Source organism: Plecotus auritus (assembly GCF_963455305.1).
Source record: "Plecotus auritus genome assembly, chromosome: 5".
Classification (NCBI taxonomy): Eukaryota; Metazoa; Chordata; class Mammalia; order Chiroptera; family Vespertilionidae; genus Plecotus; species Plecotus auritus.
Window position 1 is genome coordinate 100,540,963 of NC_137776.1, and position 22,369 is coordinate 100,563,331.

Here is a 22,369-nt window from a genome sequence, read left to right on the forward strand (position 1 = left end):
CTTGCTGGGGCCTCCAAATGTTGGATCATAAATCAGCGAGCTAGACAAGACACCGTAATGGGTCAATTAGTTAGGAGTCATCTTTATTTCGCACAGGGTCAGAGCAGAATACCTCTGTCAAATTCTGAACAATCACAGAAAGGAGTATTCCCTTATTATATCATTCTAGGACTTTGTGTAAGGTTTTTTTGCAGACAGCTTGTAACCTTGAGTATATATCATATCTAACAAACACCTGTCATATCTATACAGACAACTTGTAACCTTGAGTTCATAGCATATCTATACAGACACCTGGTATGGGAGTACATATCAGTATCATTGTATCAGCCCCTTACGTTGGATGGCTAGCTTGGAAGGTCAGGCAGTTAAGTTTATCTTTCCTATTATTTAAGCTAAAAAGCAAAGTTATTTTACAGAATAAGAGACCATCTAAAAATGACAGAGTTGACTTACAGAGCAAGGGACTATCTAAAAATAGCAGAGAATTTCAAATAGCAGGTTTTCCAGAGGAGGAATTACTATTATGCTTCACTCTACCATGTCACAAAGCGTTTTATATACCAAATGTTTCCTCATTGTTTTTCCACATCCATTTGTATGTGAATTAATTGAACAGAATAGAAGGTTTAGTAAGTTACCGAAATCCGTCAGTAAATTTTGTAAGATAAAGATGTCTCCTTAGATCAGTTGTGAAAATGTGCTTTATAAAATAAGTGGTGTTGGGACACGGGGCAAACAGCAGGTCACAGATACAGGACAACCAGCAGGATTTTTTCTGATTTGAGAGATGGGGTAGCCATTAGTGAGCATTTCCTGAGGGAACACTTTTTATGAGCATATACTGTAGGCTGAACACCAGAATTCTGGAATGCACTGCTTCCCTGAGCTGCGTGGTCCCATCTTACAGTCTCTCTGGAGGCAGAGCCAAGGTGCTGAGGCTTGGACTGTCAGCAATGAATGAACTACACTATAAAACAGGAGAATTTGGCCTGACCGGTGTTGCTCAGTGGTTAGAGGGTCAGCTCGCACTGGGAAGAGTTGCAGGTTTGATTCCCAGTCAAGGGCATGTACCTGGGTTGCAGGTTTGATACCCCATGAGCACAAAAGGCAACCAATTGATGTGTCTCCCTCATATTGATTTTTCTCTCTTTTTCTTGCTCCCTCCCTCCCTTCCACTCTCTAAAAGATCAATGGAGAAAATATCCTCAGGTTGTGGATCAACCAAAAAAAGGGGTTTTTTTCCAAGTTACAAAATGAAAATCTTGAGAAATCTGTTCTGTGTTAAAAAGAACATTGCTTGTAAATCTTAGAACCAGGCTCAGGTAGATTCCAGGGACCCCAAGCTTTAGGGTTTCCCTTTCTCAGAACTGCTGGGATTGCACAGGAAGAGGTGCAGATTATGAAAGGAGCCACTTTGGGCTAAAAAATTAGGAAGAATTTTTATTCTCTTTAGTCTAAGAGACCAGTCTTGGTGAGCAAAGGGAAAACTTGTGTTGCTATCACAACAGTCTAGCTTATTATTTATAAACTAGAGGCTCAGGGGTTTCTAGGTACTTCAGTTCCTGTTTTTTGGATTAACTACAATGACAACAAGAAACATATTGTGTATAATTTCAATTCTTTGAAGTTAGTTTACACCTGCTTCATAGTCCAGCAGGTTCACTTGAAAAATAATTGAAATGCTCCTCCACTGCCATCTCGTGTGCATCTTGGGAGTAGCAGGTCAGTGCAGGTCAGCAGGACAAGGGGGTGGCTATAGTGGAGCATCTCTAAGAGCTAAATGAAATGCTATTTAGGAGTGTATTTCAGAACTTTTAAAACTAAGAACTTTCCTATCATCAATCAAGAAAAGACAAGTGCTGGCAAGGATGTGGAGAAAAAGGAACCCTCGTGCACTGCTGGTGGGAATGCAGACTGGTGCAGCCACTGTGGAGAACAGTATAGAATTTCCTAAAAAACTTAAATATGAAACTCCCATTTGACCCAGTAATCCCACTTCTAGGACTATATCCCAAGAAATCAGAAACACCAATCAGAAAAATTATATGCACCCTTATGTTCACAACAGCACAATTTACAATAGCTAAGATTTGGAAACAGCCTAACAGCCCATCAACAGATGAGTGGATTAGAAAACTATGGTACATTTACAAAATGGAATACTATGTAGCTATAAAAAAAAGAAAGAACTCTTACCATTCACAATAGCATGAATGGGCCTGGAGAGCATTATGCTGAGTGAAATAAGCCAGTCAGAGAAAGATAAATTTCACATGATCTCACTTATTTGTGGAATATAATGAACAAAATAAACTGATGAACAAAAACAAATCCAGAGACTTAGAAGCATCAAACAGACCATCCAACCTCAGAGCGAAGGCAGGGGAGGGTGGGGGGAAGGGAAGAGATCAACCAAAGGATTTGTATGCATGTGCAACTTGGGAATAATACCTTAGTGCCTTTAAACAGGAAAGGTTGTTGGGTACAGTGGGTTATCTGATGGTTGAATGCAGTTTGCTGCTCAGGTTGTTGAAGTGTTTTACATCCTTACTGAAGTCTTTGTGTGAGGCTATTGGTTCTGAAAGAGGTATGCTCTGTCTCTGAATGAGAGAGGTGCGTTAAACTTATTACGATTACAAATGTATCTAGTTTCCCTTGTAGGTCTCTTCTATGTACTTTGATTTCATGTTATGAAGTGCTTGTGAATTTGGATATTCCTGGTAAAATGCAATTATTCATATGAAGTGCTCTTTATTTATAGTAATGCTTTTTGCCTTCAAGTCTCCTGTGTTATCATATACTTTTTATTTGGTTTATATTCGCTTAATATATTTTTTTCCGTTCTCTCACTTTTGATATCTTTCTACCCTTAGGTTTTCGGTAGCTTTCAGTTTTTATATTAGTTATGAGTAAAATGAGTTAATTTTTGGTTCAATATTTTTCACCATTCAGTTGTTCCAACACTCTTTATTATATAATGCATATTTTCCCACTGATCTAAGGAGATACTTTTGTTTTACCAAATTTCCATATGTATTTGAGTCTATTACTGGACTTTGTTTTCTGTTCTATCAGTTTATCTATTCACAGGACATTATCCAAGTTTTTTAATTATTGTAGCTTTATAACACAACTAGAGGCCTGATGCATGAAGATTCGTGCAAGAATGGGCCTTCCTTACCCTGGCTGCCAGCACTGCCTTTGCTCTGGAGCCGCCTTTTCGCTCTGGCCTGGAGCTGCCTTTCTGCCTTGTCACGCTGCCCAGTTGCCCGGAGTGGCTGGGGCAGTGCAGAACACCTGCATCATCGCCATGACAATGATGCAAGTGTCCCGCCCCACCCCTGGCTGCTCGGCGCCTGCAAATTAACCCGCCGTCTTTGTTGGGTTAATTTGCATACTCACTCCTGATTGGCTGGTGGGCATCAAAAGGTATGGTCAATTTGCATCTTACTCTTTTATTAGTGTAGATACATTATTCTATCTGTTTGGGTAGCTTTTATTCATTCATTGTTTTCAGAATTTTATTTAAAAAATATTTTTATTAATTTCAGAGAGGAAAGAGAGAGAGACAGAGAAACATCAATGATGAGAGAGAATCATCGATCAGCTGTCTCCTGCATGCTCCCCACTAGGGAGATCAAGCCTGCAATCAGGACATGTGACCTGACCAGGAATCAAACTGTAACCTCCTTATTAATGGGTCAACCACTGAGCCATGCTGGCCAGGCCAGAATTTTCTTTTACGTTTTTCATTTGAACATGTGAACTTAAATGAGCTTGTTTTGGTCTTAAAAATCTTGCTGATATTTTAATCAAATCATAATAAATTTATAACCAACATTAGGAGATTGACATCATTATGGTTTGTTGTTGTTGTTTTTTACTCAAGAATACGATGTTACTGTCCAGTTGTTCTAGTGTCAGTTATTGGGTAGCATTTAAAAATTTTATTTATACAGATTGTGCACATTTTTGTTAAGATCATTCCTAGGCATCTTATGTTTTGTTGCCATTGTACATTTTCTTTGATTATATATTTCATGTACTGTTTTAAAGGATATGTATTTATATGCATGTTATCTCTCTCTCTCTGAAATAAATTAAAAAATGTGAAATGAGTAAGATTATTGATTGTTAGCAAAAAAAATCAATATGAACTTTTGTTTCTTCATCATATAAGCAAGTATTCAGACATTTTGGGAGTACATGTCTATCACCATTTCCTGAACAGAGATTTTAAAAAATATATGGTAATACTGATTTTCAGAGAGGGAGGAAGGGAAAGGGAGAGAGAGACTGAAACATTGATGAGATAGAGATATCACTTCAATCGGCAGCCTCCTGCATGCCTTCTTCTGGGGACTGAACCCACAACCCTGGCATGTGCCCTGACCAGGAATCAAACCAGCAGCCTCTTGGTGCCTGAGAGAATACTCAATCCACTGAACCACACCAGCCAGGCTGAACTGAGATTTAACAATTAAGCTGAAGTAACTTATTCTCAACTGAATGATTATGTCAATGAATGCGGAACAACCTACTAATTTATCTTGTGGATGTAAAATTTTATTTAAAGTTTCAAAGGTGGGAGCGCAGCATTGGAATTGTAAGGATATAGGCTGCTTGAGGAAGGGGACAGGCAGACCGCCTGGGACAGCGCCGGAATTGGTCGTGCTGAGTAGAGGTAGGAAAGAGGTGGCCAGCCAGTTCATTTGGCTGCAGCTGGCCACTTGGTAACATGCGCTTTCATTCCCCTCTGAGAGCCGTCCCATTTTATCCAGTTTGGTCAACATGGATTTCAGGGAAATTCTCATGATAGCTTCTAAAGGACAAGGAGCCAACAGCATACCGAAAAGGTATAGTTTGGCAGTGGGTCCACCCAAAAAAGACCCCAAAGTTAAGGGTGTCCAATCAGCAGCATACAAGCTTTTCTCAGAAGAAAAGTGGAGGAGCTCAGACAAACAGCCTTAGAGGGGGAAAAAAAAAAAAAAAGGAGAAAAGAAGAACTAGTGAAAAAGTGAATTGAGCTAGAACATGCGAAGAAAGCAAGAGCTATAGCCAAGAGGACAAAGGACAATTTCCATGGTTAAATGGGATTCCTGTTGAGGAAAAGTTAAAGAAAAGACAGGCAATGGAAAGCCACTAGTCAGGGAACAGACCAAGAGTATGAAATGGAAGAATTCTTAGAATACAATCAAGCAGCATCAGAGCAAGAACCTCCTCCCAAAGTTGAAAGTAAACCAAAGGTCCCCCTTAAAAGTGCCCCGCCATCATGAACATCACTGACCTACTCAGGCTGGCTGTGAAAAAGCAGTATGATGTGAGAGTCCATGTCCCACTTGGTTCTGGGTTTGGGATCTGCAGAAGGGCTGTGGGCAAATGATGAGACAAGACAAGAAATAATAATTTGGAAATAATGGGGGCCAGTCGGAGAGTCCAATGCAAGGGCAAGGACTTCACTGGTGCCCAGGCCCTGACAGCCTTTTATTCAATTTTAGATACACATATTGTCCTTAGGCAGGCAACTCTGGTAACAGACAGACTATCTTAAAGGTCAGTAAATATTAGTAAAGATTTACTTTGAGACTATATGGTCAGGAAATTGCTTGAGCCAGCATTGTCTCAACTAAACAATCAGTGCATAGCTTTGGCCCATGCCAGAGCTCAAGGGTCACGAGCCTTCTGCATTCCTTGTTTACACTTTTCTGATAGGGAAGGAAATGGGTAGCTTCCAACATCTCCCCCTTCTCTTTTTCTTAATAAATGTTGAAAAGTGAATGCCACCTGAAGGGTTCAAGTCCTTTTAAGACTCTTCATTCCACATCTGCAGACTAGAAATAAACATAAGAATAAAATGAGACAAGCAATAGTGGTTATGCTGAGAGGCAGATGTAAGGAGATCCAGTGGGAGAGATTAAATTCGTTCATGTCTCTTTAAAATTTCTGCCAGGCATCTAAGGAATTAGTTTATAAGTTTGCCTGGGATAATTGTACAATATGCTGTTGTAATTCTAAAATATCAAGGGTTGTATTATCTTTACCCCAAGCACCAAGGTGATTTTTTATTGATTCCCAATAGGGAATGGGGGGGGGGGGTGTGTAACACAAATCTGGAAAAAATTATAATGACACTACAATGATATTCTTTGCTCTAAGCTGTGGATTTTATCACCCATCCACAAGACTGTAGACTTTAATGGTGATAATTCTATCTCAAACTGGCTATCAATTCTTTTTTGTATAGACCGGTTGTACAAACTGAGAAGTTTGAACATTTTGTACCATGGATGAAGCAGCAATGCCCACAGAAGTAAGTAATGTTACGAGGGCAAAGAGTCCTGCAATTAACATTCCAGGAAATCTTTTTCGTCTTTTTAAGATTTTTACCAGATCATGTAACAGTTAGCAGGTTTGATGAGATTCCCAAGGCTCGGTTAGGTGAGTAGGAAACTAAGCGAAAGCCGGTTGTTTTAAAATCATGAGGGAATCCTTTTGGAATGTAAAATTAATACAATGGGATAGTGTGCAGCCTGCGCATGACACCTCATACAGATGGCTTGTAATATTAAGGTGCATCTGGATGGGGCCTGAGAGGAGTACAAACGGGGATCAAATACGCAGGCGGTGGCAAATACTGTCTTATTGGGAGTTCCCCATAAGGTACGAATGGAATTATTTGAGCTATAGTTAAAACTATACTATTTAATAGGTGCAAGTGCAGCAGGTTATTTCCATTATGTATTTTTTAGGGGCCAATTGTCATGTTGAAATTGAGATCCAACAAATCCTCCTCCATGCCATGAAATGGAGTGATTAGCTTCAACATATAGATAGGATGCGTTCCCCTTCCATTTTAGGGTGCGGTTGTTACTATATGCAAACCCATAGGGGCTCCAATGCACAAAGAAAAAAACTGTTATTAAGTTTGCTGCTGGTGGGGTGGTCACTATAACAGTCTTGCCAATTAATTTCTTCCTTGGTGGAGTGCCATTCATAAGACTTTTTACATAACGGCTTAGTGTGTGGGGGGGTGTTTTAGTAAAGTTACATTTTCTGCACCTCTCCCCAGAGCAAGTAGTGATAGTAGATGTATTTGGGCTTTTGCTTCCCCCTCCTTTGGTGTCCATGTTAGCCAGAAGCCTCTTTTTAATTTTACACACAAAGGAGCTGTGGTTTGGTTCTGTGTCATACAAAAGGGAAGCTAGGTGGTGATACCCATGTAATTATACTTTGCCCATATACTTCCTTGCCCACCCGTGGTCCTTCTGGGTGACCAAGGTGTTTGGTGTTATTGGTGACTATATTAGGCGGGGGATCAGCCCATGTAAGGTGTCTTACCCATGGAGGGTCAGGAACATAAGTCCAAAATACTTCCCCATTTACCCCGGTAGCATTACCGCACAGCTGATGACTGCTAGCAGGGCAAGAAAGACGTTCTCAGACGTTCTTGGGGTTCTGGTCTCCTCACAAATTCTCTCAGCTTTCTGGACCATCTTCTTCACCATCCCGCAGGTGACCTCTGGGCTATTTGTCTCATTCTCCTCCCATTCCTTATCTTCAGTGGGTTTCTTGGGGCTGCTGCTATCTGCGGCTGGGGTAGTCGATTGTCTGCAGCTGTAAGGCATGGCTCCAGGTGCAAGGTCCTCATTAACCTGGCCAGTTCCTCCCTCAGATCCATGTTGAAGTTTAATATTTCTTGTGGGAATCCACATGGGCTTTGAGACATTTTCTGGAAATATACAAGCGTAGCCTTGACCAAATGTTAACAGGGGGTTGGGGCCCTTCCATAAACCAGACTTGGGATCTTTCCATTTAACCAGACCATTTTCCTTTGGCTTATCCTGACACCAGTTTATTTCCATGGGTGTCTTGCCATCAGCATCACAAGTGAAAAAGTTTAAAGTAATTAAGGCTTAGTGTAGTCTACCTACAGGCGATTTCTCCATATTCCCCCTTTTCTGTTTTTCAAGTTGGGATTTTAGCCTATGATGCTGGCATTCTATAATTGCCTGTCCCTGCGAATTATATGGTATTCATGTAATGTGCTGAATCTTCCACTTTTTACAAAATTGCTGGAAATGACAGGTTGTGTAAGCTGGTCCATTGTCAGTTTTAATGATTTTTGGAATGGCCATGACGGCAAAAGCAGCTAGGCAATGATTAATAACCTGTTTTGCCATTTCCCCTGTACATGCAGTAGCCCATAGGCCCTTTGAAAAGGTATATACAGAGACATGCAATGCCCCAAGGTGTCCAAAAGGAGTATAATGTGTTACATCCATTTGCCAGATATGTTCCCTTATCAATTCTTGAGGGTTAATTCCTGTATTAGACCCTTGAGGCAGATGTAATATGCAAGTGGAACATTCTCTGATAATCTGTTTTGTCTGCTGTGGAGTGATCGAGAATTGTTTGAACAACATTTTGGCAGGTTGATGAGATTCTGAAGCCTGTTTTAATACAGCAACCAACTGATCAGCATGTGCATTTCCTTTTGTTAGCCGGCCAGGTAATACACTGTGAGCCCTGATGTGAGTGTACAATCTGCTGAACTTGTTTAAATAGTAAAAAATAAACTTTGGTCACTGAGCCATTTTAACTGAACAGTTTCAATTCTATTCACTAGGCCTGCAGCATAAGAAGAGCCAGAGATAATATTAACAAGCTCTTGGAAATCCTGCAATGCAACCTTAATAGCCTCTAATTCAATTCTTTGTACAGAAGTATGACTGGTCAGTCTGACTCGGTCTGAATTCATTGTATGATAGGCAGCTTTACCATTCGATGATCCATCAGTAAAAACAGTTAATGCTCCAGGAATAGGTTCCTGCCTAGTATTTTTTGGTATAATAAGGGGGTATAATATAAAAATTGTAGTAATTTGTCTTTTAATAGGTGACAACTAAGTTCCCCTGAGTATCCACTTAGTCCAATTTGCCAATTCAAATCAGTGTGAAATAATATTTCTAATTGCTTCCCAGTGAGGGGAAGGTAAATGCATTGGGGTTCTTCTCCTCTAAGCTGCCTGCAGCGCTTTCTAAGTTGAGGTATCAACTGAGCCATAAGTTCTATATATTAACTGCAGTTTTAGAGGATTGATGCCCTAGGTGGACCCATTCAATAATAGCAGGAGAGTTTTTTGGAAGATGACTCCAGTGGGACTATTTGCAGTAGGGTTAATCTGTCCCAATAAAGGCAATTCAGGCTCTACCCATGCTACTTGGGCTGAGGAGATTGTCTGCTCAATTCTTAGCAACTCCTTCCTAGCTTCATCTGTTAATGTTCAGGATGAGGAAAGATTAGAGTCACCCGTAGGTATATTAAATAAATTTGTCATTTCTCCTGTAGAGATTTTCAGATAAGGTCTTAACCAGTTCATGTCCCCTAATACTTTTTGAAAGTCAGTTAAAGTTTTAAGGCAATCTTATTTCCACCTTTTGAGGCCTAATACGTTGGTTTTCAATTATGGTTCCCAGATATTTGAAAGGCGTTTCTTTCTGTACCTTTTCTGGAGCAATTTTTACATCGCCAAAGTCTGCTCTTCCCATGGACTTGCTAAGAGCAAGTCATCCATGTAATGAATAATGTAAAATCGAGAATATTTGTCCCTTAAAGGCTGAACAGCTTGAGCTACATATTTTTGACACTAGGTGGGGCCATTGGCCATTCCTTGAGGCAAAACTTTCCATTGATATCTTTTCATGGGTTTTATATTTATTAATAGCTGGCACTGAAAATGCAAATCTCTGTTTATCTTGAGGTGCCAAGGGAATGGTGAAGAAACAATCCTTAAGATCTACTACTATAAGAGACCAATCTAGAGGGATTTGCAAAGGCGCTGGGAGTCCAGGCTGTAAAGCTTCCATGGTATGCATAGTAGTGTTAACCGCTCTAAGATCATGTAACAATTGCCATTTTCCTGCTGCCTTCTCAGGTATAGTAAATATAGGTGTATTCCAAGGACTATTGGAAGGCTCTACGCTCTATTTGTTCTTGTTGTTCTTGTATTAATTCATGAATATGACCTAATTTCTCCTTGGTTAATGGCCACTGATCCAGCCATATAGGTCTATCATCTTTCCATTGTATAGGATCTGCATGAGGGTGAGGAGATTGAGCAGTAACCACTCCTCAAAAGGTTGATATCCTAATCCTCGTCTTCCTGGGTTTCCTTTGGCCTGGATGGGCTCTTTAATTCCCTGATTATTTTTTCCTAAGCTTTGACCAGTCTGATATCCCATCTGAGTTATTAACTGCTGTCTTTTGCTGGTAATAATACAAGCTCGTAAACATTCTAAAACATCCCAGCCCATAAGTTGACTGCAATCCCAGAGACTATGTAAGGCTGAAACCATCCTGTCTGTCCTTCTTCACCTTGCTACCTTAACACTGCAGCACTGCATTGTGTATTATCAGGAACTCTGACCCCCATGATAGAGCTTATAGCTTCTACCATGGACCAACTTGGAGACCAGAATTCTTTGCTGATAATGCTGACATCCGCTCCAGTGTCTCTTAAACCTTTAAACCATTTTCTCTCTATTCTTAAATTAATCATAGGATGGGTTTTGCTAATTTCATGTATCCAATAGATATCTGAGCTTCCAAATCCTTGTGTTCCTCTTTTCCTATTTATAGCTTCACCTTGCTGAATAAAAGGTACAAGTAGTATCTGAGCAATTCTTTGTCCTGAAGTAATTTGCATAATATGATTACAATCTAATATTACCTTAATTTCTCCCTCAACAGTCTGAATCTATGACTCCAGGCAGAACAGTTAGTTCTTTCAGAGTTTTTCCACTTCTCCCTAAGATTAATCCTAAAGTTCTTGGTGGCACAGGTCCCCAGATTCCTGTAGGAACAGCTTGCCGAACCATATCGGGGGTCAAAGTGACCGCTATAGTACTGTTAAAAACTAAGCCTGCGCTCCCTGGAGTGGATCAGATGAGGGAGTCCACTGTGGGCCTTGCAGGGCAAATTTCCCCTATTGATGATGGGGCTGGGGGGCCGTTTCCCTTTGGTTGGCCATTCTCTATGTCTTGATCTAATGGCTGCCCATTTTTATGAAATTTTGATCTACATTAACCAACCCAATGGTTTCCCTTCTGACTTCTAGGACACATAGAGGTTTAATCTGTGTTGATTGAATTGGGAGGCAGAATGTTCACGCCTTTCCCTAGATCGCCACCTTGTGTCCTTCTTGGTTGCTTACATTCTTTTTTAAAATGTTCTGTTCTTCCACAATTATAACACCTTTTATTCCCCACTGTTACAGTGGCAGCGAGTAAGTTTGCTTGAAAAGTGCCTGGCCCCACATTCTGACATGCTCGAATCATTTCTGTAATGGTACTATTTTTTCTCAGAGGCGTCAGGCATTTCTTACAATCAGCATTGGCATTTTCATAAGCTAATTGCTGAATTAAAATGTCTCCTGCTGTTTCATGTTGAATCTGTCATCTCACTGCTTGAGTGAGGCAAGCCATAAAGTCAGAAAACGACTCTGTAGGCCCCTGCATACATTTACTAAAAGCTCCCTCAGGGTCCCCTTTCGATGGTAAAGCCCACCAAGCTCTTCTTCCACAAAGTCTAATTTGCTCATATGCCTGTTGCACATAATTTAGCTGATTTTGCATGTCATTATATTGTCCCAGTCCTGTCAGCATTTCATAAGTTATTTGAGCATTCAGCCCGCAGTTTGCATGGGCTTGCTCCTGACATTTCTCCAAAAATTCTCCCTTCCATAGTAAATAATCTCCTCCGTGAGCCAGAGAATACCAATCATAAGGAGATAAGAATGCTTCAGAAATATTAGTCATAATTTCTCCAGTAAAAGAGCTATAGGACCATTCTGGACTATGCTTTCACGCAAGGCCTTTATCATTTTAAAGTAAAATTTTTCATCTGTCTTATTATATGGTTCAGGAGCTGTGGGTCAGATACTTGTATAATAGGAAAAGCAAGGTGGTCCTCCACCGTCATGTCCTTTAATCCTTCTCGGATAGCTCTTTGCATAGGTGATTCTATTAATGGTGAATTAAATGTTTCAGGATTAGGACATGGAGGTGGAGGGGGCCATGAAGGCCATTCCTCCAATTTTTCTTTTTGCTCCTCTTTAGGAGTGGAAGGTGCAAGGGGAGGGGGTTTATCCTCTTTTGTTTCTCTAGAAGGCTCTAGCAAATGCAATACCATGTTCCACAAGGAGAAACAATTTGGAGGCAAATTTTTCCCCTGCTGCTGAGGTTCTTTCAAGTTCTGACTAACTCTTTCCCAACATTCAACATCTAATGTACCTTCTTCAGGAAACCAGGGATTATGTTCTATAATAATATGCAAAAACTGTAAGAGAATACCTTCTGACACTTTACTTCCATTATCCTTAAGCATGCAAACCAAAAGTCTACAATAAAGCTTCTCCCCTTTTGACAAATTCTGCCCTATTAGCCAGGCTAAAAAAAGATATTTCCACCCTACTTACAGATCTCGACTTCTGCAGCTGGCTGTGGGCTTTGCACGCGGCAAATTTCCCCACCTACCCAGTGAATTCTTTTTCCCCACCTTGCTGGTGAAACTTAGTTTCTGTGCTCCAGGCAAATCTTCTTTTCCAGACATCCATCATTCAAGGTGCCAGATGTGAGAGTCCACGTCCCGCATGGCTCAGGGTTTGGGATCTGGAGAATGGCCGTGGTCAAATGATGAGACAAGACAAGAAATAATAATTGGGAAATAATGGGGGGCCAGGCAGAGAGTCCAATGCAAGGGCAAGGACTTCACTGGTGCCCAGGCCCTGCCAGCCTTTTATTCAATTTTAGATACACATATTGCCCTTAGTCAGGCAGGCAATTCTGGTAACAGAAAGACTATCTTAAAGGTCAGTAAATATTAGTAAAGAAATCTTTGAGTCTAGTTGGTCAGAAAATTGCTTGAGCCACCATTGTCTCAACTATACAATCAGTGCATAGCTTTGGCCCTTGCCAGAGCTCAAGGTTGATGAGCCTTCTGCATTCCTTGTTTACACTTTTCTGATAGGGAAGACAATGGCTAGCTTCCAACAGTATGAACCAGTGGAAATCAAGGTAGTGAAAAAAAAAACACACAGAAAAGTGGCCTATGATTGTACAAGAACTTAGGGAGTGAAAACTTCTTCAATGAAGACATATGAAAAAGAAGCCTGAAGCAGATGCAGGACTACCTCTGACCAAAATGGTGCCCTCTCATACTGAAAGTATGGGCACAATACCTAGCAGAGTTTCCAGGGACAAGCATCCTTCTTCCAAAGGTACTCCCCTTCCTCATGCTGAGAATAAATCCAGACCCCACACAGATAATAAGAAACATTTAGGTTTGTTTTCATCCAAATCCATGCCAGGAGAGAGGACCAAAGTAGGATCTAGCAACTGTTCCCAAGCCTCACTTCAGAAGGACCATGACAGGCCTGTTTTCAATGGGGCTGGAAAGACCCACTGAGCACCTTTTCACCAAGTGTTCCAAAGACTTCTGCTAAAGGGACTCAGAAATCTGTTACTGAACACACAGCCAAAAATCTCCTCTCTATCCTAGCCATTCCAGACCTGGACCTGTGGTCTCCCCACATAAGGCTAAGAGTCCAAGTGTCAGGCCATCAGGCAGCAGCTCCAGCCCAGCTCCTGGGCAGCCCATCACAGGGAGTCTTCAGCCTATGGTTAGTTCTGGCTCCATGCCCAGGCACCAGAATGGCAGCTCCAGCTCAGGACCTGAGCGATCAATCAGTGGGACCAAGAGGCCAGCCAGTGACTTAAATCCTCCTGGAAGGACAGTCAGCAGTACAGGTGGCTCTGGATGACCCATCAGTGGCTCAGGTGGTTCTAGGAAGTCAGTGGTCAGTTCTGGTGACTCTGGGTGGTGGCCTGTGCACAATCCACATAACCGACGACCAATGAGTGGCTCAGTGCCCCCCAAGCGGTCAGTCAGTGGCTCTGGGCGATCAGTAAGTGGCACAGTTTCATCTGGACAGACTGTCAGCAGTTCAGGCCCTAGAAGACCAGTGAGCAGCTTGGGACCTGGGTGAATAGTTAGTAGCTTAGATCCCCCCATAAGCCCAAATGCACTTTTGTCTCAGAAACAATATCTTCTAAGAATATCATTACCTGGCCCACCAATGGACAGATGAATGGAGCTGGCTACAGATCTGCCCAACGTTCTCAAGGGTTTCCCTTCCCTGGTGGTTACAAAAGACAGTGAGAATATGAAAAGGAGGAAGATGAGAACTATGACTCCAAAATAGAAGATTTTATCAAAGATGAAGGAGAGTCTCAGGAAGAAATATCTAAGCATATTCTTTGGCTATGATGAAAAAAAAAATACAAAGATGAAGGAGCAAAGAGTTTAAGACCAGGTATGCAAGATGACTTAGAGGAAATGAGATGGGAGGAAGAAGCAACAAAATGCGGAGAGGTCAAGAAGCTGAAAAGACGTTAGCTGCTGCTTTTCTTTACTTTTGTGAAACACTGGAGACACTCTACTGCAAAGAAGTCCTGCCTTTGGACTGAAGGAGCCCATTACCATTTTAGATTTACTAGTAGCCCAGTACATGAAATTCATGCACAGGGGTGGGGGAAGGTGTCCCTTAGCCCGACCTGCACTCTCTCCAATCTGGGACCCCTTGGGGGATGTACAGGATTGGGCCTACACCGGCAGTTGGAGATCCCTCTCACAATCCAGGACTGCTGGCTCGTAACCACTTGCCTGCCTACCTGACTGCCTGCCTGATTGCCCCTAACCACTTCTGCCTGCCAGCCTGATCACCCCCTAACCACTCCCCTGCCGGCCTGATTGACACCTAACTGCTCCCCAGCTGGCCTGATTCCCCCCAACTGCCCTCCCCGGGCACAACCTGCCTTCTCCACCGGGACCCGCCTGCTCTCCGTGAGGTGGAGGAGATACTGGGACCCCCCAGGCCTCACCACACGAAGTTGCTGCTGGGCCCCGCCTCCTCTGTGCACTTGGCCATCTTGTGGCAGCCATCTTGTGGCAACGTCACATGCGAGTGCCACCTAGGTTTTTATTAGTATAGATACTTGGATCCTCGAGGACAAGGAATGGATACTATACACTGAGAGGCCAGATTATTATGATCTCTGAACGCATAATTTTCTGGCCACTCAGTGTGTATGTATGTATGTATGTGTGTGTATATATATATATATATATATATATATATATATATATATATATATCCTATCTAATAAAAGAGTAATATTCAAATTGACCATACCTCCGCTATTCCCACAAGCCATGCCCAACAGCCAATCAAAAGCGAGTATGCAAATTAACCCAACCAAGATGGCTGCAGCCACAGAGAGAGCAAGAGGCTTGGGTTTCCCCAGCAACAGAGGAAGCCAAGCTTTCTGCCTGCCCTGGCTGGCCCAGGCATGCGCTCAAGGCTACAAAGTTTCAATTATAGAAGATAAATAAATCCCAATAAAAATGGCGGCAGCCACGTAGCTGGAGAGAGCATGATGCTTGAGTTGCCCCTGACGATGGAGGAAGCCAAGTTTCCGCAGCCCTGGCCTGCCTTGGCCTCCACTCAAGGCTACGAAGTTTCAATTATAGAAGATAAATAAATCCCAGATATCAGGGCCTCCGCTTGGGTCACCGGGGGCCGTGGCCAGCCTGCAAACCACCACAGTCCCCTCACCCAGGCTGCCCCACAGCCCAAGAGAACCCCCACCCTGATCTGAGACAACCTTCAGGGCAAAGCAGCCAGCCCCCACCCATGCACCAGGCCTCTATGCTATCTAATCCTATCTAATAAAAGAATAATATGCAAATTGACCATCACCCTAATACACAAGATGACTGCCCCCATGTGGACACAAGATGGCCACCAAAAGATGGCCAGAAGGGGAGGGCAGTTAGGGGTGACCAGGCCAGCAGAGGAGGGAAGTTAGGGGTGACGGAGTCAGCAGGGAATGGCAGTTGGGGGAGACCCAGGCCTGGAGGGGAGTGCAGTTGGGGGGGACCAAGCCTGCAGGGGAGGGCAGTGAGGGGCAAACAGGCTGGCAGGGGAGCAGTTAGGCATCAATCAGGCTGGCCGGGGAGTGGTTAGGGGGTGATCAGGCTGGCAGGCAGAAGCAGTTAGGGGCAATCAGGAAGGCAGGCAGGTGAGCAGTTGGGAGCCAGCAGTCCTGGATTGTGAGAGGGATGTCCGATTGCCTGTTTAGGCCTGATCCTAGGTTCGGGCCTAAACGGGCAGTCGGACATTCCTCGAAGGGTCCCAGATTGGAGAGGGTGCAGGCTGGGCTGAGGGACACACCCCCCCATGCAAGAATTTCATGCACTTGGCCTCTAGTATATATATATACGTACACACACACACACACACACACACACACACACACACACTCATATATATGGCCCAGTGAGTGCATGAATTTGTCCATGGGTGGGGTCCGGCCAGCCTGGCCAGGGGGAGGGGACATGGGTGGTTGGCTGGCCTGCCTGCTGGTCAAGGGGACAATTTGCATATTAGCTTTTAATAATATAGGATATACACTGAGTGGCCAGATTATTATGCATTTAGAGATCATAATAATCTGGCCACTCAGTGTATATTTTGAGCATAAAGTATTTTCAAATACCTTCCACGGTGAAAACTGTAGTACAGATGACATAATGCCCAGTGAGTGCTCTTAGGAAGTTAACTGCTCACAGGTGCCAGCTTTGATCCTGATGAGCTATGCACTCTAATGTGGGGCCCACTCAACAGACAGCCAATCTTCTTTTGTTCCTTTGCTATTTTAAAAAGGAAAAAATATTGCCTCTTGACTTCCATAATTCTGTTGATGGGTGAGTAGGGCAATAGCCAGCTCCCAATCAAACTTATTTTGTGTTTTTATGAGGAATCTGGTCCTTCCATGAATGTTGTCAGTAATAAAGTGACCTGTTCTAGTCTATATATTTGGATTGAGAACTTGAAAATGTAGAGTAGGCTTTATAATTATACTAGAGGCCCGTTGCACGAAATTCTTGCACGGGGGTGTGTGTCCCTCAGCTCAGCTTGCACCCTCTCCAATCTGGGACCCCTTGAGGGTTGTTCCACTGCCCGTTTAGGCCCGATCCTGGCCTAAACGGGCAGTCGGACATCCCTCTCACAATCCAGGACTGCTGGCTCCCAACTGCTCACCTGCCTGCCTTCCTGATTGCCCCTAACTGCTTCTGCCTGCCAGCCTGATCACCCCCTAACCACTCCCCTGCCAGCCTGATTGATGCCTAACTGCTCCCCTGCCAGCCTGTTTGCCCCTCACTGCCCTCCCCTGCAGGCCTGGTCACCCCTAACTGCTCTTTCCTGCAGGCCTGGGTTCCCCCAACTGCCATTCCCTGCCGACTCCGTCACCCCCAACTTCCCTCCTCTGCTGGCCTGGTCCCTCCCAACTGCCCTCCCCTGCTGGCTATCTTGTGGCGGCCATCTTGTGTCCACATGGGGGCAGCCATCTTTGACCACATGGGGGTAGCCATCTTGTGTGTTGGAGTGATGGTCAATTTGCACATTACTCTTTTATTAGATAGGATAGAGGCCTGGTGCACGGGTGGCGGCCAGCTGGTTTGCCCTGAAGGGTGTCCCGGATCAGGGTGGGGGTTCTCTTGGGCTGTGGGGCAGCCTGGGTGAGGGGCCTGTGGTGGTTTCCAGGCCAGCCACACCCCCCGGCAACCCAAGCGGAGGCCCTGGTATCTGGGATTTATTTATCTTCTATAACTGAAACTTTGTAGCCTTGAGCAGAGGCCTGGGCTGGCCAGGGTCTGCAGGAAAGCTTGGCTTCCTCCATTGCCGGAGAAACCCAAGCTTCCTGCTCTCTCTGTGGCCGCAGCCATCTTGGTTGCATTAATTTGCATACTCACTCCTGATTGGCTGGTGGGCATGGCTTGTGGGCATAGCGGAGGTAAAGTCAATTTGCATATCACTCTTTTATTAGATAGGATGGATGTCATCTCTGTGACTTTGAAATAAAATGTAGAATAAATTATATTGTATTCTATATTCATGGATTGGAAGCTGAGCATTCTTATTCACTGATTTAGGTGATTAGACAATTAACAAAAAAATTTCATGTAAAAAAACAAATTATGTTATATGGTGTAAGAATATTCTTTTCCAAATTTTCCTTACAGATTTATTGTAAAATAGACAATGTTACTGTGCTGATTTTTATCAAAAAAGTCATTTTATATTGTAGAAAAAATATTTTATTCAAAGATTAGAATTGAAAGAGTAATAGTTTAAAAACTAAGCAAGTGACACGTGAGGTTCCCCTTACTCCCCCATCATAAAGATATTTTGGAATCCAAAGTGTCCTTGTGTCTCTTGATGTTAATGACTTTGTATTTTTATCTTAAAATTCCTTAGCAATTAATGGCAATAAAACAAAAGCTAAATTCATGCGTATCGAGAGAAAATAAATAAATAAATAAAGTTTCAAAGAGTACCAAAATTTTGCATTGGATGTACTGATTTTAAGCTCATTGTTAAGAAATAAAAATTGTCTCCAATTCCTTTCTAAAAGATTTAGTTGGAAAACACTGGTGTAAGAAGAGAACTTTACCAGAGGTTTCTTTTAATTTTTTAAAATTCTTTATTGTTTGAAGTATTGCATATGTCTCCATTTCCCCAATTGGCCTCTCCCTGGCGGCTCCCACCCCCTCAGCACATGCCCTCACTCCCTATTGTCTTTGTCCATTCGTTATGCACACATACAAGTCCTTTGGTTCATCTCTTACCTCACACTCCCACCCTCCCCTGCCTTCCCTCTGAGGTTAGATGGTCTGTTCGATGCTTCTAAGTCTCTGGATCTATTTTTGTTCATCAGTTTATGTTGTTCATTATATTTCACAAATGAGTGAGATAATGTGATATTTATCTTTCTCTTCAGGACCATCCATGCTGTTGCAAATGGTAGGAGTCCCTTCCTTTTTACAGCAGTATAGTATTCCATTGTGTAGATGTACCACAGTTTTTTAATCCACTTACCTGCTGATGGGCACTTAGGCTGTTTCACATCTTAGCTATTGTAAATTGTTCTGCTATGAACATAGGGGTGCATATATTCTTTCTGACTGGTGTTTCTAGTTTCCTGGAATACAGTCCTAGAAGTGGGACACTGGGTCAAATGGCAGTTCCATTTTTAGTTTTTTGAGGAAACTCCATACTGTTCTCCACAGTGGCTGCACCAGTCTGCATTATCACCAGCAGTGCATGAGGGTTCCTTTTTCTCTGCATCCTGCCAACACTTGTCATTTGTTGACTTTTTGATGATTGCCATTCTGACAGGTGTGAGATGGTACCTCATTGTCGTTTTGATTTGCATCTCTCGGATGATTAGTGACTTTGAGCATGTTTTCATATGTCTCTTGGCCTTCCTTCTGTCCTCCTATGAAAAATATCTATTTAGATCTGTTGCTCATTTTTTGATTGGGTTGTTTGTCTTCCTTTGGTTAATTTGTATGAGTTCCCTGTAAATGTTGGAGATTAAACTCTTATCAGTGATAACATTGGCAAATATGTTCTTCCATGCAGTGGGCTTTCTCGTTGTTTTCTTGATGATTTCATTTGTTGTGCAGAAGCTTTTTATTTTGATGTAGTACCATTTGTTTATTTTCTCTTTAGTTTCCATTGCCCTAGGGGCTATATCAGTGAAGATATTGCTTTGGCATATGTCTGAGATATGGCTGCCTGTGGATTCCTCTAATATTTTTATGGTTTCCTATCTTACATTTAAGTCCTTTATCCATTTTGAGTTTATTTTTGTGTAGGATGTAAGTTGGTGTTCTAGTTTCATTTTATTGCATTTATCTGTCCAATTTCCCCAACCATTTATTGAAGAGACTGTTTTGACTCCATTGTATGCTCTTGCTTCCTTTGTCAAATATTAACTGAACATAATGGCTTGGGTCCATTTCTGGGTTCTCTGTTCTGTTCCATTGATCTATATGTCTGTTCTTGTACCAGTACCAGGGAGTTTTGAGAGCAGTGAGTTTGTAATACAGCTTGATATCTGGTATTGAGATCCCTCCTACTTTGTTCTTCTTTCTCAGGATTGCTGTAGCTATTTGGAGTCTTTTTTTTTTTTTATCCCAGATGAATTTTTGGAGAGTTCGTTTTAGGACTGAGAACTATGCCATTGGCATTTTAATGGGGAGTGCATTGAATCTATAGATTGCTTTGGGTAGTATGGACATTTTAATGATGTTGATTCTATGGTATGTTCTTCCACCTGTTTATGTCTTCCTCTATCTCTTTATTCAGTGTCCTGTAGTTTTCTGAGTACAGGTCTTTTACCTCCTCAGTTAAGTTTATTCCTAGGTATCTTAATGTTTTTGGTGCAATGGTAAATGGGATTTTTTAAACCTCTCTTTCTGTAAGTTCACTATTGGTGTATAAAAATTCCTTAATTTTGTATCCTGCTACATTGCCAAATTCATTTATTAAGTCTAATAATTTTTATGGAGTGTTTGGGTTTTTTTATGTACAGCATCATGTCACCTGTGAATAATTGCAGTTTTATGTATTCTTTTCCAATTTGGATATCTTTTATTTCTTCTTGTTGTCTAATTGCTATGACTAGCACTTCTGGTACTATGTGGAACAGGAGTGGTGACAGTGCGCATCCCTGTCTTGTTCCTGTTCTTAGGGGAAATGGTTCTAGTTTTTGCCCATTGAGTATGCTATTGGCTGAGGTTTGTCTTATAAGGAAGGCTTTTATTATGTTGATGTATGATCCCTCTATTCCCACTTTGCTGAGGGTTTTTATCAAGAAAGAGTGTTAGATTTTATCAAAAGCTTTTTCTGCATCAATTGATATGACTACGTGATTTTTATCTCTCAATTTGTTTGTGTGATGTATTATGTTTATTGATTTGTGGATATTGTACATTCCTTGCATCCCTGGGATAAATCCTACTTGGTCATGATATATGAATTTTTCTGATGTAATGCTGGATCTGGTTTGTTACAATTTTGTAGAGGATTTTGGCATCTATATTCATGAGGGATATTGGCCTATAATTCTCTTTCTTTGTGGTGTCTTTATCTGGTTTTGGTATTAGGGTAATGTTGGCTTCATAGAATGAGCTTGGAAGTGTTGCTTCCTCTTTAATTTCTTGGAATACTCTGAGGAGGATTGGTTTTAGTTCTTTGAATGTTTGGTAAAACTCCCCTGTGAAGCCGCTTGGACCTGGGCTTTTGTTTGCGGGAAGCTTTTTGATGACTGCTTCAATTTCCTCCATAGTTATCAGCCTATTGAGATTTTTAGGTTCTTCCTGATTGAGTTTTGGAATCTTGTATTTTTCTAGGAATATGTCCGTTTCCTCTAGGTTGTCTAGTTTGTTGGAACAGAGTTTTTCATAATAATTTTTTTTTCAACTAGTGGCCTGGTGCATGAAATTCATGCACATTGAAAGGGAATTAAGTAGAGGAAATATTTTAATATTGCTACTTGACCTTTCTGTATAATAGAAGTGTCAGAGATGAAAGAAAATTAGTAAAATGTATATAGAAATCTCAAATCTTCCTCCTGTCAGTATCTGCGGCGTGCCACGAGACCCAGAGTCAAGTCCCCACCCACCCGCTTGTGCTTTGAAATCACTCGAGACCCAGACCTGGATGGCCCCACCCTCATCAAGCCCCACATTGGCTGGGGTTGCAGCCTCAGGTCCCCCGGCCTGGCACTGGGCAGGGGCACAGACTAAGGTCCCCCATCAAGCCCCGCTGGTTGGGGGGCATGGCCTCAGGTCCCCCAGCTCAGCCTCTGGTCCCCCGACCTGGCCTCCAGTCCCTTAGCCTTGGCACTGGGGCATGGGGCATGGCCTCAGGGCCCCCTGGCCTGGCCTGAGGACCCCCGGCCCTGGTGTGACAGTGTGATGGCATGACCACATGATGACCATTTGCATATTAGCTCTTTATTATATAGGATACTTTGTATTTCCATGAGGTCTGTTGTTATTTCACCTCTTTCTTTTCTGGTTTTGTTTATTTGGGTCCTCTCTCTTTGCTTCTTGATGAGCCTGGCTGGAGGTTCATCCATTTTGTGTATACTTTCAAAGAAAGAGCTCTTGGTTTCGTTGATCTTTTGTATTGTTTTTTGTGTGTTTTTTTGTCTCTATGTCATTTATTTCTGCTCTGCTCTTTATTATCTCCTTCCTTCTGCTCACTCTGGGCTTTTCTTGTTGTTCTAATTCTTTAAGTTGTAGAGTTAGATGACTTATTATCATTTTTTTCTTGTTTTTTAAGGTAGGCCTGTAGAGCTATAAACTTCCCTCTCAGAACTGCTTTCACTGTGTCCCATAGATTTTGGATTGTTGTGTTTTCATTATCATTTGTTTCCAGGATGTTTTTAAT

At 42.3% G+C, this 22,369-nt stretch overlaps 1 pseudogene across 1 annotated transcript; it reads left to right on the forward strand.

Annotated features, from left to right (window-relative positions):
* The first annotated feature begins 13,915 nt into the window (after nt 1-13,915).
* On the forward strand, nt 13,916-14,457 carry LOC308248265 (protein SPT2 homolog; annotated as a pseudogene). The gene has a single exon. The product of its transcript is annotated as a protein SPT2 homolog (transcript).
* Nucleotides 14,458-22,369: the final 7,912 nt, after the last annotated feature.